Source organism: Theobroma cacao, chromosome 10, assembly GCF_000208745.1.
Source record: "Theobroma cacao cultivar B97-61/B2 chromosome 10, Criollo_cocoa_genome_V2, whole genome shotgun sequence".
Lineage (NCBI taxonomy): Eukaryota > Viridiplantae > Streptophyta > Magnoliopsida > Malvales > Malvaceae > Theobroma > Theobroma cacao.
In genome coordinates, this window is record NC_030859.1 from 2,537,703 (window position 1) to 2,551,027 (window position 13,325).

The 13,325-nt window shown below is 31.3% G+C and overlaps 1 long non-coding RNA gene across 2 annotated transcripts; it reads left to right on the forward strand.

Annotated features, from left to right (window-relative positions):
- Window positions 247-1,946, forward strand: LOC18586168. 2 transcript variants are annotated; one of them, XR_001929680.1, is made up of 4 exons: window positions 247-322; window positions 920-1,040; window positions 1,179-1,292; window positions 1,762-1,946. It is a non-coding gene; the product is annotated as an uncharacterized LOC18586168 (long non-coding RNA). The 2 variants fall into 2 exon arrangements; XR_001929679.1 differs by having other exon boundaries at window positions 1,179-1,286.

The following is a 13,325-nucleotide window of genomic DNA, read 5'->3' on the forward strand; positions in this document are numbered from 1 at the left end:
AATCCAGTGAACGCATTTCCCTCCAAGTCCTTGGTGTTGTGTAAGATGCTTTTCATGCTCCAACGGGGTCCCCAAGTTTTGCCACGTGAAGGTTGGAGGAGAGAAGTTGGTGTTGTGATGTGTTTGGCGTCTCGAACCATGCATTTTTTCAGACGAGACATGTGTGTGGTTTTAATGGAATGACGTGCTTAGCTTGCTTTTCATGCTTTCGTTTCACGTCTGACTTGATTTTCAAATTTGGGTGAGGAGTTGGTCTTTATTTATTTTGGTTACTCCAAGGCCATCCTTTCTGTTCTTTCGAGTTTGCGTCCTTCATTTTTTGGTTTGTATGCTCTGTTGTTGGTGATTTCTCCCTTTGAGCTTGGCTGGTTTGCTTTCCTGTTTTCTGTGCTTTGTGTCTTTCTCTGCTTTGATTTTGCGTTTTTCTTCTCAAGGGTTTTCCTTCCATTTTTGACTACTATCTATCTTTTCCCAGTTTTGTTTTGTCTCCTTTTTTCTTCTTTTCGGCTTTCATTGTTGTTTCTTGATTCCATTATATATATAAAAAGAAATTTGATTACTCCCATTTTAGTTTGGGTATTTTTAAAAAATAATTTTTCCTTCATTCCATTATTTATTTGTATAGTTGTGTTTTTGTGTTATAGTGATAGCCATATCTCTCAGTTGTGGTGGATGAATGAGCCATTTGATGTCTTTTTTTTTTTGTTTACTTTCATCTTTAATCTGTTAAGAATAAAATCTTATGGTTTTTCATTGGTTGTTTATTGATGCGATCATGAACGTAAGAACGTTGAATATGAATTACTGAACAGTTTAAATGGATGTTAATTATTTATTTTATTTATATTTATTATAAGTAATTCCATTTGGATCAGTCCCTTGAAGGTCTATCTTTCTCATAGAGATATTGATTTGACAGCTTTTGTGGCCTAAACTTAGAGGAGGCTCTAGCCAACGATGTATGTTCTGTCCTTCAAAGAGAACATCATAACAGAGCTGCAGAGTTTGTGGTCAAGGATGTCTAATTAATTCAGGCAAAGGTTTTTAACTTCAACTTATGTGTTTCTATATATCTTTGCTCAGTCAAATTATTTATTTGTTGCTTGCCTAAGTGACAAACCTATTTACATTTGTTTTAGTCATTCCTTATTTTTTTTGTTGACATTTACGTTTATCAGCATTTTGAATTTGATGTTCCAAATGATTTCTTGGTGATGGGCAAAGACTGGCGAAGCATTAAAGGAAACAGTTTAGTGTGAAGTAAGAGCACCCAAAAAGAAGTCCAGGTAAAGGTGATTAAAATATTTTTCTTTAATCTTTATCCCACTCCTCTTAATTATAAGTTTCTATTAACTACCAAGTTACACGTCCGAAGACAAGGATTGTCACAATCTATGGTAATTTTTTTATGGTCACATGTTTCTGATTTCATTGTTTTTATTTATCATCAGGTTTTGATTTTTTGTCTTCGTAACAATTGCTTTTTCTCTGTTTCTTTCCTTTCTATTATTTTTGCTTGCCTTATCTGATTGTAATTTTCAATTTGTTTTGGTTCCTTATTTGTTACTCATTGATAATCATTTAGTTATTTTATGACCTTTTATTTGCGTTCATTGAGGTTTTATATTATAATCCATGAATTATTGATTGTAAAAAAAGATTTATACAACATCTTAATTTAATGAATATCATGTGCAAACCTCTCTTTAGTTTCTCTTTCTTTCTACCATTAATAGTTTTTTTCTTCTTTCACATGCTCAGGTCAAAGCAGCTAGCATAAAAGCATCACAAACTATTTATCGATGTGCTGCTATCCTTATTAGTCTCTTTAATATGACAACTATGTAATTATTTCTATAAATAGTTTGTAAGAAATTTATTCACGAGAGCACATGAAAGTTACAAAATTGAATCTGATATGGAGTTGCTTGGTATTTTTTAATTAATTTCTTTTCTGACTCTTTATGTTTATTTCTTATCTTTGTATTTTAGCACAAAAAATTTGTTATTTTTTTTAGTTTTTTTTTGTATGTAACTTATTTAGATATTTATTCAATTTTGTTCGAATTTGTTGGTTTTTTTATGAAAAATAGGTTACTTTATTCTTAATTAAGTTAATATATAACAGTAATGTTGGGAATATATTGGTCAAATCATTATACTCTACTACTCTATTAAATTTAATAGAAACTGCTGAAGTTACAAAATTACTTTAATAGCTTTTATAGTAACGACACAATATAATTTCGATTCATAACAGTTTATATTTTATCTTAATTTTTTTTCATAAGCATTAACTTTTTGTAAGTTAGTTGAAAACTAATACATAAATTTGTAAACAACCATATAACAATTATTCGCTTTGTGGTTAACTTTACAATAATTTTTGTGTATAGATATTTTTACAAACACATATTTTAACACAAACAATTCTAACTCAAAAGTTTCCTATCCAACGAAATAAATATTCTTTCATTTTGCCGCAACGCAAAGCAGGGGTTCAATTCTAGTATGACTTAAAAAGAGTTTGATTCTTTGAGAGGATGTTGGGTAGATATGGTGTGTCGTAAGCATATTGACCAGTATCCTATGGGTCTGGGCTATGGTCGGATGCTTGTAAGTGGTGGAGGGAATTGTTTTGTTCTCTCATTTAATTATTTTAATTTTAGCTACGTGGGTTCGCCAATGCTTGGCACCGGCCTATGGTATCTATAACCTATCTATAAGTAGAAAGAGGCCCCAGTGCCGCTCTCACGTTTGGCCACTTTTTTGACTGTTTGAGTGCCACGTATTCGGCATATCTGAAGGGAACCAACCCTTTCCAGCTCTCACGTTTGGCCACATTTTGGCCTGGTTCATTGTTGTGTGTATTGCCGCATGTTGCCTCGTGCAAATCTTGTCTTAGGAACAGGGGGACAGAAAAATTGCAGCTTTGGGTTTTACGTCTATCACGGCCAAATCCGAAATACGATAGACGTCATATATTTATAAGATAAAATTTTATAGATATACAAGATTTTAATACATATATTTTATACTATTAATTAAAAAAGATTAATATACTTAAAAAATGTAATGATTTGCAAAGCTTTTGTCGATATAAATTAAAAATATCATAATTTCACAATATTCAGAATTAAGTTTTTAAACCATAAAACTAACATGTTAAGGTAAAAGTTTGAATACTAATTTAAGATAGTTTGATGTTCGTAACATTTAAATAAATTCTAGACAGTTTAAATCCATTTACTAGATTACAAAACATCACTTCTCAAAATTCCGGCGTGATTAACCAAATTACAACTTGAAAAAAATTGAAGGAAGAAGTGAGTCAATTAATCAGCAAGTCACTAACATCCCTTCAACCAGATTAAGCATGCTCAAAACATTTAGGCCAAAATATCATTAATCATATAAAATCAAAACAAAATCTTAGGTAATTTAATTCAGAATCATTTACTTTATGATTTTACTTTCAGATAACAAAATAAACATATTTCACAAATATTTAGATTTTAGAGATCTCCTGTAACATGCTACTATCACACCTAACCCCTGTGACATAAGTCAGAAATAAATCTGTAATTAACCCCGGTGGCATGTGTTAAAAGTATATCAAAAGTAACCATTGACTGCGCTGAACAGATATCAGAATTACTACTATTTTGTAACCGGTGTTGCGGTTGGGAGATCGATCTCTAATCATGTACAAAATACATGTCAACATGGCCAACATTTAACGATTATCAATTGGTAGGGTAAGAGCATCATCATACTAGAAGACAAAATAAAAACATATATTTTTATATTACCCAAATTCTACAAAATACTGTATCCACTTTCTCAAAACATATCCCATGCCAAAATTGATCTCATGTATATCAAAAACATAATCGTTTCAAACTAAGTATTTTATGTTTGTATTCACGAAAACATATATGCATACATTATACAACTTAAGTCATATACAAATTTCAAAATCAGTAATCCTATTTTGTATAATTAAGATTATAAATCCAACATACAAAAATCATATATACACATATTGAATGCTTAACCAGATTTTAATAAATTATAAAACAAAATATATTATATATAATATACGAAATTCAAAGTCATATTGAGGTTAAATTTTGGGGTGTGAAAACACTGAAGGGATATCAATCACTTACCTGATTTGTTTAGTTCACTTTCAAAGCAGCAAATCAAAAAATCCTTCCAGTAGCTTAATGTATCAATAAAATATATATAAAAATCAAAATTGAATTTGCAAACAAATCCTACAAGGTGACTTTCCGTTGACCATCTTAAGCACTTAGGGTGTGCAAAAACCTTAATTGTAATTTAGGAACATTTTAATTAATAAGGTAATATTTATTATTATATATATGTTTCAATTAATAAAAAAATTCATATAAAGTTGAGAATTAATCTTAAATCATAAAATCTGTAACGATTTAATTTCTGATAGAAAGATAATATTGATTTCATATATAAAAATCATAAAACTTAAAGTATACTTTCCTTTGTAAAACACACTTTATTTCTTTTCATTTTTTTACACCCCCAAACTAATTTTTGACAATAATAAACAAGGGGTAATTTTTCTAACAACCATCCCCTTTTTTTTTGTTTTTTTTCAACTTTCTCCCTCAATTTATCCTTAAGCTTAAATCATTCCCTATAAAGATTAAAATACTTAAAGGGTGAAAGATTCAAATTGTTCGATTTAAATAAATAGGTTAAAGCTAACACAATTATGTATTTACAAAGAAAAGATAAATTAGGCTCAAAAAGGGCGACTAAGGATAAATATAACAATATAAGCTCAAAAAGGCTCAAACAATCTAAAGATGGCCTAAATTACTTCTTATCCTAATTGTTATCTAAGATTTTGCCTTGAGAGAGAATTAAGCAAATTTTAAAATTCTTGACTTCACTATGCTTTTTATCAATATAAACTTTCTCTAAATCACATAAACATTCTAAGAGAACGAATACAGTACTCAAATTATTGAAAGTCACATTCTAAAATGAAGCTATCACAAGAATATTAACACAAACTTAAATTATACCCATATTATTCCCCAAAGTTAAAATCATGAAATAATTAAATATCATCATAGAATAGGGAAAAATCATAAACAAGGTAAGTGATAACTAATCCTAAAAGTATACAAATAATTAAAATTAAATCTAAAACTTTCACAGAATATTCACCATCAGAAAAATAAATTTATCTCCTCAAATTTAAACTAAACATTGCTCTTAATGTTAGAAAAAATTTAATGTTAGAAAAAATAAAAGAAAGGTAAAGAATACTCCTTTGTTCGTTGGATGAATCCAAAGAAACTCTAATCTTCCTCCTCATCTTCATTATAGTCACTAACTTGACTTTGGTTGAGTTTTCATTTCACCCTTTAAGAAGGTTTGAATTTGTATGGAAAAAGCTTGAGGTGTGAAAGTAGCCTCCTCTTAAGATGAAGATGTAGTGGCTTTAACTCAAGATTTGGTGCTTGCTCAACCCAAGGTGGTGGAATAATTTGACTTTTACTCAACTTCTCAAATTGAGCTCTTCTTGAATAATGCACTTTTGGTATAGCCTTCAAAACATGTCTAACATTTGTGAGTTCTTCATTGTTGTCCTTTGTTGTTGCATCTTGAACCCAAAAAGCTACAATGAGTTTCTTTGGATTTTCTATATCAACAGCCTCCTTAGATAACTCATCAATTATATCCAAAAAGGGAATAGGAAGCACATATGGCTTGACTTGTGGTGGTGTAGATACTTCTTCCTCTTGCTCAATTTCTTCATCTTGAATGTGCTTGTTGGAAGTATTCTCTTGATCTACTTTATCTCCATCATTTACCACATCCTTGTCATTTACCTCATCTAGATGCTTACCATATTTTTCTCTTTTAGTATTAAACTTAGTGTCATTTGGTAAGTTTCTTGAGGCCTATTGTTGATGTCATTAATAAGTTGTCCCACTTGAGTCTTAAGATTTCTCAATAAAGCTATTTGACTCTCAATGATGGCATCATTCTTAGCCATGTATTGCTGGAGAACAATTCCTCATAAAGACCAAGCAATTATTCTAGCTGTCGGTGTGTGCGTGCCAAGGTAATTTATGTTTCCCTGCATATATGGAGAAACGCAACAAACAGGGAAACTATTTCAAAGAGTGACTTAGTGTACAAAGTTTTTCTTTTTCTCAATCAGAAGTGAATTCATTAAGTATCAAATGATACAAAGTCCGATCAATAAGTAAGGATCAGAAGAGAAGCATCAAAGCAACACCGCTCCAAGAGAGAAAGACGCAGGAAACCCTATACGGATACAGACGCAGCATGAAAAAAAAAATCATACAGAAGCAGATCATACAAAGCACCATGCATCATCAAAGAACAACAAAGACCCCTTACATCAAACAAAACACCCGAATCGTAACACAACAGCAAAGGATACGGACACCATGCAGTAAACAAGATTAAAGTTAATTTCGTAGTTATTAAGAAATATTGATCAGCTATGGTTTCATAAGATGCTGCAACAAGCACAACAAGGAGGAGGTTTAGGTTCGAGTCCAGGTGGAAACTCTTCTGGAATAGGCCGAGGATTCGATAGAGTTTGTAACTGCTTATTTCCTTTCGGTTGTTCGTAGCTGTTTCGATTATTTGTTGTAACAGGATCATTTATTTCTGGAATTGGAACCTCTAATTGGTTAGGAATCCTCTCTTTCATCGACTTCTTTTGTAAATTAGAATATTCCGATTCTTGATATGGTGTAGGACATGAGACCAAACCTAAAGGTTGTTGATCGAGATGATGGAGAGTTTCCGGGCTTGGAAGATCATTATTGTCCAGATATTGTTTTTGACCTACCTACTCTAGGCTCAGCAATTTTTGGGGAAGATACTCTTTTCCATGTTCTTGCCAACACTGCAGTTGTTGGGGTAAGTACAGGGAACTTTGATGAGTTGGCTCTTTGGGAGGAAATCCAATTGGAGGCTAAGTAAAGTCGGGACTTGGAGGACTTAGACCTAACAGATGATCTTTAGCTGTTGGAAGATGAGCTTGTAAAGAGGGAGAAGATGAACTGTGAGGGATAGAAGCAGGTGATTGGGACAGTGGGGAATTCTCTGGAGCACCATTTCTTAGAGGTGAATGCTTCTTTGGAGGATGGAACATAGGTGGAGTGCTAGCCCTTGAAAGCTACCTTGGATCAGCCTTTCTTGGAGGTGGAGTTGGAGCTAGATCAGGTGAAACTGAAGGTTGATACATATTTTGAGGATGGCGTCTGGATGCAGCAAGAACTCCCTTTATAACCGTTAGGATCAAAGTATTCTTTTACAGCATGAACCCCTTTGTAACCGTTAGGATCAAAGTATCTTCTTTTACAGCGTGAACCCCTACCTTACGGGATGATTAATAAATTCTTATCTTGACTGAGAAAAAAAAAAGTATTAGTGACTATCAGAGTTTCTGAAGGCTGTGTTGTAAAGCACAAGTTGCTCACATTATAGCTTGAAACTGACATGAGGTTACGTACAGATTCAACATCTATCAAAACTGCTGTTTATTATGGGAATTGAAAGACCATCTTATCTTCATGTTTTTCAAGGTAAAAGTGCTATTTATTATGGGAACAAAAACACCATTTTATCTTCATGTTTGACAGTGCAAAAGGTGCATTTAAAAGGAAAAAAAAACACCCGAGCATTTGACTCATTGATTGGTGCATGATCTAACAGGGTTCAAATCCCCTTCCCTCAATTATTAAAAAAAATTATAACTTATTAAGTTATTCATTCATAGTTATCTAAACTGGTTAAAATAAGAAATAAATATAAACAATGAGAAAAAGTAGTCTTACTACTGTGTGCTAGGTAAAATAATAAAAGTGAGTAATTTGATAATTAAATAATAAAAAAGTAGTAAATACTACATTTTTGGGTAATCCACAATCATAAAGTAGGTAACTTTGTAAAAAAAATTAGGTATTAAAAGTAATAATAAGTTGTAATTTGTTTTGTATATTCATAAATTAAAAATAATAAATTTAACAATAAACAGAAGGATAACCTTAAATAGTAACCATTTTATGAACAAGAGAATGTATTCACGCAACATAGTAATACTAATAAGTGTAAGCATTCTTTTTTTAAAAAAAAAAATGTAAAGCATTCACATTATATGTAATACTACTTTTAGATTATGTATAATAACAAGAAAATGTAAATGTAATCATTAATTGTAATTTTCTTATATTATTAGTAATTAAAAAAATCATAATTTATTAATATTATTGGACTCCTTGACTTTTTTGATGCTAAAGCAAATCCATTGCTTAAAGTCCTAATACAACTAAAATAGCAAAAACTAAATTAAATAAAATACAATCTTAGACGCTCCTGTGTCATTCTCCTCAAGTAAAAAAAACTCAACTTCAACGAGTAGGCCTTGACATACTCCATGTTTGGATCTACATACTGTCATAGTCCACACCAACCATTTGAACAATTCATCCATTGTTTTGAAGGTTGTCTTCCATTCATCTCCAAGTTGTATTCAAATTTGATGATATTCTTTCTTCAGATCTATCTTCAAAAGCCCCTTAGAACCAATGAGTTGATCAAGCATGTTATCCAATCAAGGAATAGAAAAATCAAACTTAACTGTAGTCTTGTTAACAACATGGTTGTTCACAAAGCTTCTCAATAAGTTTTCCAAATTTTTGTTGACCAATTCTATTTGACCAGGCTTAGATAAGGGTGAAGATACTTCATTGTCCTCAAAGACTAATAAGAGACATAAATGGTATGACTTGCGATAAACTTTGTTTATGCCAAACACAATGATGAGTGCTTTATCTTTCTTTTGCCTTTTTGGTTGGTATTCTGGCTTTAATGGAGTCAACATAATTTTTACTCCATATTTGATGAAGGAATAAGTTTTCTTGTATCCATCATGGTGAGCTTGACAACATATTGCCATGGACGTCCTAACAACAAGTGGCATGCGTCCATTGGGATAACATCACACCAGACTTCATCTTCATACTTATTTCCAATAGAGAATTGAACACAACAACACTTCGTTACCTCAACTTTGTTTCTTTTTCTCAAGCATTATAGCTTGTAAGAATGAGGATGTACTTTCGTTGGAAGTTTCAATTTTTCCACCATGTAGTAGGCAACAATATTCTCACAACTTTTACTATCAATAATGACATTACAAACCTTCCCTTGGGATGTGCACCTTGTAAAGAATATATTGTGACGAAGCCAACTTTCATCTTCAGTCATCATAGCAGTGTTGAGGTTACGACAAACAACAAGAGCTTCTCCATGGTCAGCAGAAATTTCTTCTATCTCTTCGTTGTTGAATATTTCTAACTCTTCATTTATTTTGTCATCATATTCATCATAAATTGGTTTTAATTTTTTCCAATCCACATAATCTTCTTCTTCTACTAAGGAAATAATTCTTCGATTCGGACAATAAAAAACAACATTCTCAAATCCTTGACATTTGAAGCACTTTTTGTTAGCATTAGAAGCATGAGTAGAAATAGTCTCTTTATCATTACTGCTTGCAGTTTTCGAAAAGTTTACCCTTGTAGGTGGAATAGTTGCTGAGCTTTGACTTCCATGGTTTGAGGTAGATTTTTGTTGTCTAGATGAACTCATTAAGCTTTTTCATAATCATTGTTTCTCAACCTTTATTGCTAATATGATGACATCATTTAAGTTTCAATATGGTTGTAGTTGAACAACATCTGCAATTTCAACATTAAGACCCCCAAGATAACGAGCTACAGTTTGTTCTTTAAGTTCATAGACATTGCACTTTATGTGTAGTTGTTCGAATTCTATTGTATAGTCTTCCACCGACATTGTTTTTTGCCATAAGTTATGAAATTTGATAAAATTTTCTTGTTGATAATGCTCAAGAAGGAACTTACACTTGAATTCTCGACACATCTTATCCTATGTTCAGATCTTGTTGCGACCTGCTCTTTCTCGTTGTCTTTTGAGATTTTCCCACCAAAGAGAAGCGTGCTTCTTCAATTTAATTGCCACAAGCTTCACACATTTTTTGTCGGGAATATCTTTGAGCTTGAAAACTCTTTCCACTGTGAAGAGCTAGTCAAGGAAGTTATCAAGGTAAAGTATTCCTTCAAACTGAATAATGTCGACTTTGATTCCCAAATCTCTAGTAATAACAATTCTCAGGCAACGAATAGGTACTTCTTTATCAGAGGACAAATTTTGATGAAATGGGTTGGTGTCATTCTCTTCATCACTAAATCTGTTATTGTTGATTTGAGCATCACGTCTTTCTAGTTGCTTTTGTAATTTTTGAATTTGCTAACTTAGTTCTGCAATTTCAATCTCGTGATCATCTCTATGACGATTTTGACATCTTGGTAACATTTTATTGTATGGTGATGACGATGTGGTGATGTAGAAAAAAAATGATGATATAACTATAAAGCAATAAATAAAATTACCCGAACAAGGAGTATTGAAACTCGACAGTGAACCTAAACTTATGCAGTGAACAATAATTCTCCCGCTCTAATACCAAACTGGTGCCAGGGCATTGTAAAAGACACTTGGGCGTTGTGAAAGACATTAATCGTGGCGAGGTTAGAATCCCCATTAAGGTGAACCACCAATCTTGGTCAGGTTAGAAAATCCCACTAAGGTGAAGAATAGCTAAAATCTCACTTTGGTTGGCTAGGCTAAAGATACTAAAACCTCTTAATCTTTCAAAAGAGCCTAGAGAAATAAGCACTACTGCTTAAGAAAATATTATTTATTAACTCTTAACTTGAATGTGAATAATAACTAAGCCTAAGGGTCTTATTTATCATATTATAGGCCCACATCCTAATAAAACTTTACTTCTAGTTGCCTAATACAATTAGAATAATTAACAAAAGATTTAAATAAAATAGGTGTTCTATTCCTAAATAGAACATGACTAGCTTAAAGTCCTCATATAACTAAAATTAGCAAAAATTAAATTAAATAAAATACAATCATAGACGCTCCTGCGTTAGTATTTTTTGCTTTTCCAGAACTTTCTTGCATCATTGTTTTGCTTTCAGTTGATTTTACCTTCTTTTTCCATCATTTTGTGCTTTCAATTCATTTTGCCTTCTTGGCTCGACTGTTCGTCCTTTCTGCCACTCATTCTAGGGTTCTTTCTGGTTTATCTATTTGTTCAGCTTGTGATGGTTTAGCTTTCGTAGGTCATTGTTTTGCGCTTCTATAGTTGTGTCTTAAGATTGTTGTTTTGTGTTTAGTGGTAGTTTTTCTTTCAAAGGTTATTGTTTAGTGCTTCTATTGTTTATACTTTAGTTTTGACTATGTATTTGGTTTTGAGTTTCTTGGCCAAAGAACAAATTTAGTTAGATTATGCTTTAGGTTTGTTGGATTGGGTTTAGAAAGCTAAAGAACAGAATTAATGTGATTGTGTAGCACTTTTATTGTTTTTCAAATTGTGTTTAGAAAGTCAAAGAACACATTTAGTTTGATTATGTTTTAGGTTTGTTAGATTGGGTTTAGAAAGAATATATTAGTAGTGTTATCTGTTCATGGGTGTTAATAAGGTAATTTTTTTTCTTTATATTAATGTTTGCAAAAAATGCACAGTTTAAATTAAATTGGAGAAAATGTGTCATTTTTTGGTGTAATTTTTATTATTTTAATTACTATTATTGTTGTGTTTTCTTACTGATTTTTTACACTCTTTTTCATGTGAGAAAGATTTGAATGAAAGAGATGATTAATGAGGTGAGTTTTGCTGTTAATTTCCAACTTCTTTATATTTCTTTCTATTTTATGTTTTTATTAAAACTATACAGATTGCTTTTCCAGAATATTCTCCGATCATTCTTCTTGCCTCATGCTTTGTCTTTTATGTTTTTATTGAGGCTGCACAGATTGCTTTTGTAGGGTTCTTTTCAATGATTAATCTTACTGTAGTTAAAAAGTGTTATTTTACCCTATTATTGGTGGGGATTCTTTAGTCATTTCTTTGTATTTTATGATTTTTTTGACCTATATATATTGCTTTTACAGGTATTCTTGAATGATCAGTCTTCTTGTAAGTAAAAAATGTTACCCTGTTTCATGTTTCATGGGGTTACACATTAAATGTTTTGGCATTGGCAAGAGTGAAATTAATAGTCATTATTTGTTTTTATAAAAGCAAGTCATAATTGTACACATATCATGCAACCCTCATTGCAGCGTAATACACTATTATACCATGCGAATGCAACATGCGGGCATATTACTAGTCTTTTATAAAAAGAAGCCCTAAAGGGACTCCCAAATTTTGACATGTGGATCCCTTTTGGTATGGCATGTGGAGGCTTGAGGAGGGAACACATGGCTTGTTGAGGAAAGGTTTTGCACTTGGTTGAGGAATGGGTCCTAGCGTAGGCTTGGGTTAGGCGGGTTGCATGCCTGATGATTTTAGTGCCGCACTCGATGCTTCACGTTAGCTTGTTATCTTGGGGTATGGAGGGAGGCGTGTGTGATTGAAATGGGTGTCGTGTTTTTCTTTCTTTGCTCAAACTCATATTCCTTTTGATCCTAAATAGAGTCTTTTCTCCCTGTCTTTTTTCCTATCTTTGTGATAAGCATGTTGACCAGTATTCCATGGGTTTGGGATATGTTCTAATACTTGTAAGTGATGAAGGGAATTGTTTTGTTCTCTCACTATTAATGAAAGCACTCTTATGATTTTGAAATATATATAATATTATATATATTAATATATAATATATAATATTATATTAAATGATTTCTTGACCAATTATTTTGTCATTAAAGCATTTAATGGATTTACTTTGATTTATAAATATATTAAAAAGGTCATTAAATTTTTTGTTTCTTTTTATGAATGAATTATGAAATTATCTCATTAAAAATAATCAAGTTTAATAAAAAAAGAAAAATTTTAAGTGATAATGATTTTAATCATGATTTTATAAAATATAACTTTATAACATATTGGAATTTTCTTTATAAGAGAGAAATTCAAACTTAATTTTTGCAAAAAAGATAAATTAATTTACTTATCATGAAATCAAATAATTAAGTAAAAAAATATTTATTTTTATTTCTTAACACCGTAAGTCTTTTATACTTAAAAATTTGACTTATTAATAAATACATGTACCATCTACTAAAAAATTTATATTTTTTAAATATTTTTTAATTCAATTTAGTCCTTAAACACTTCAATTTGTTAAATTTAATTCATATACTGTATATTTTTGTTCAATTTAATCCCTATAACA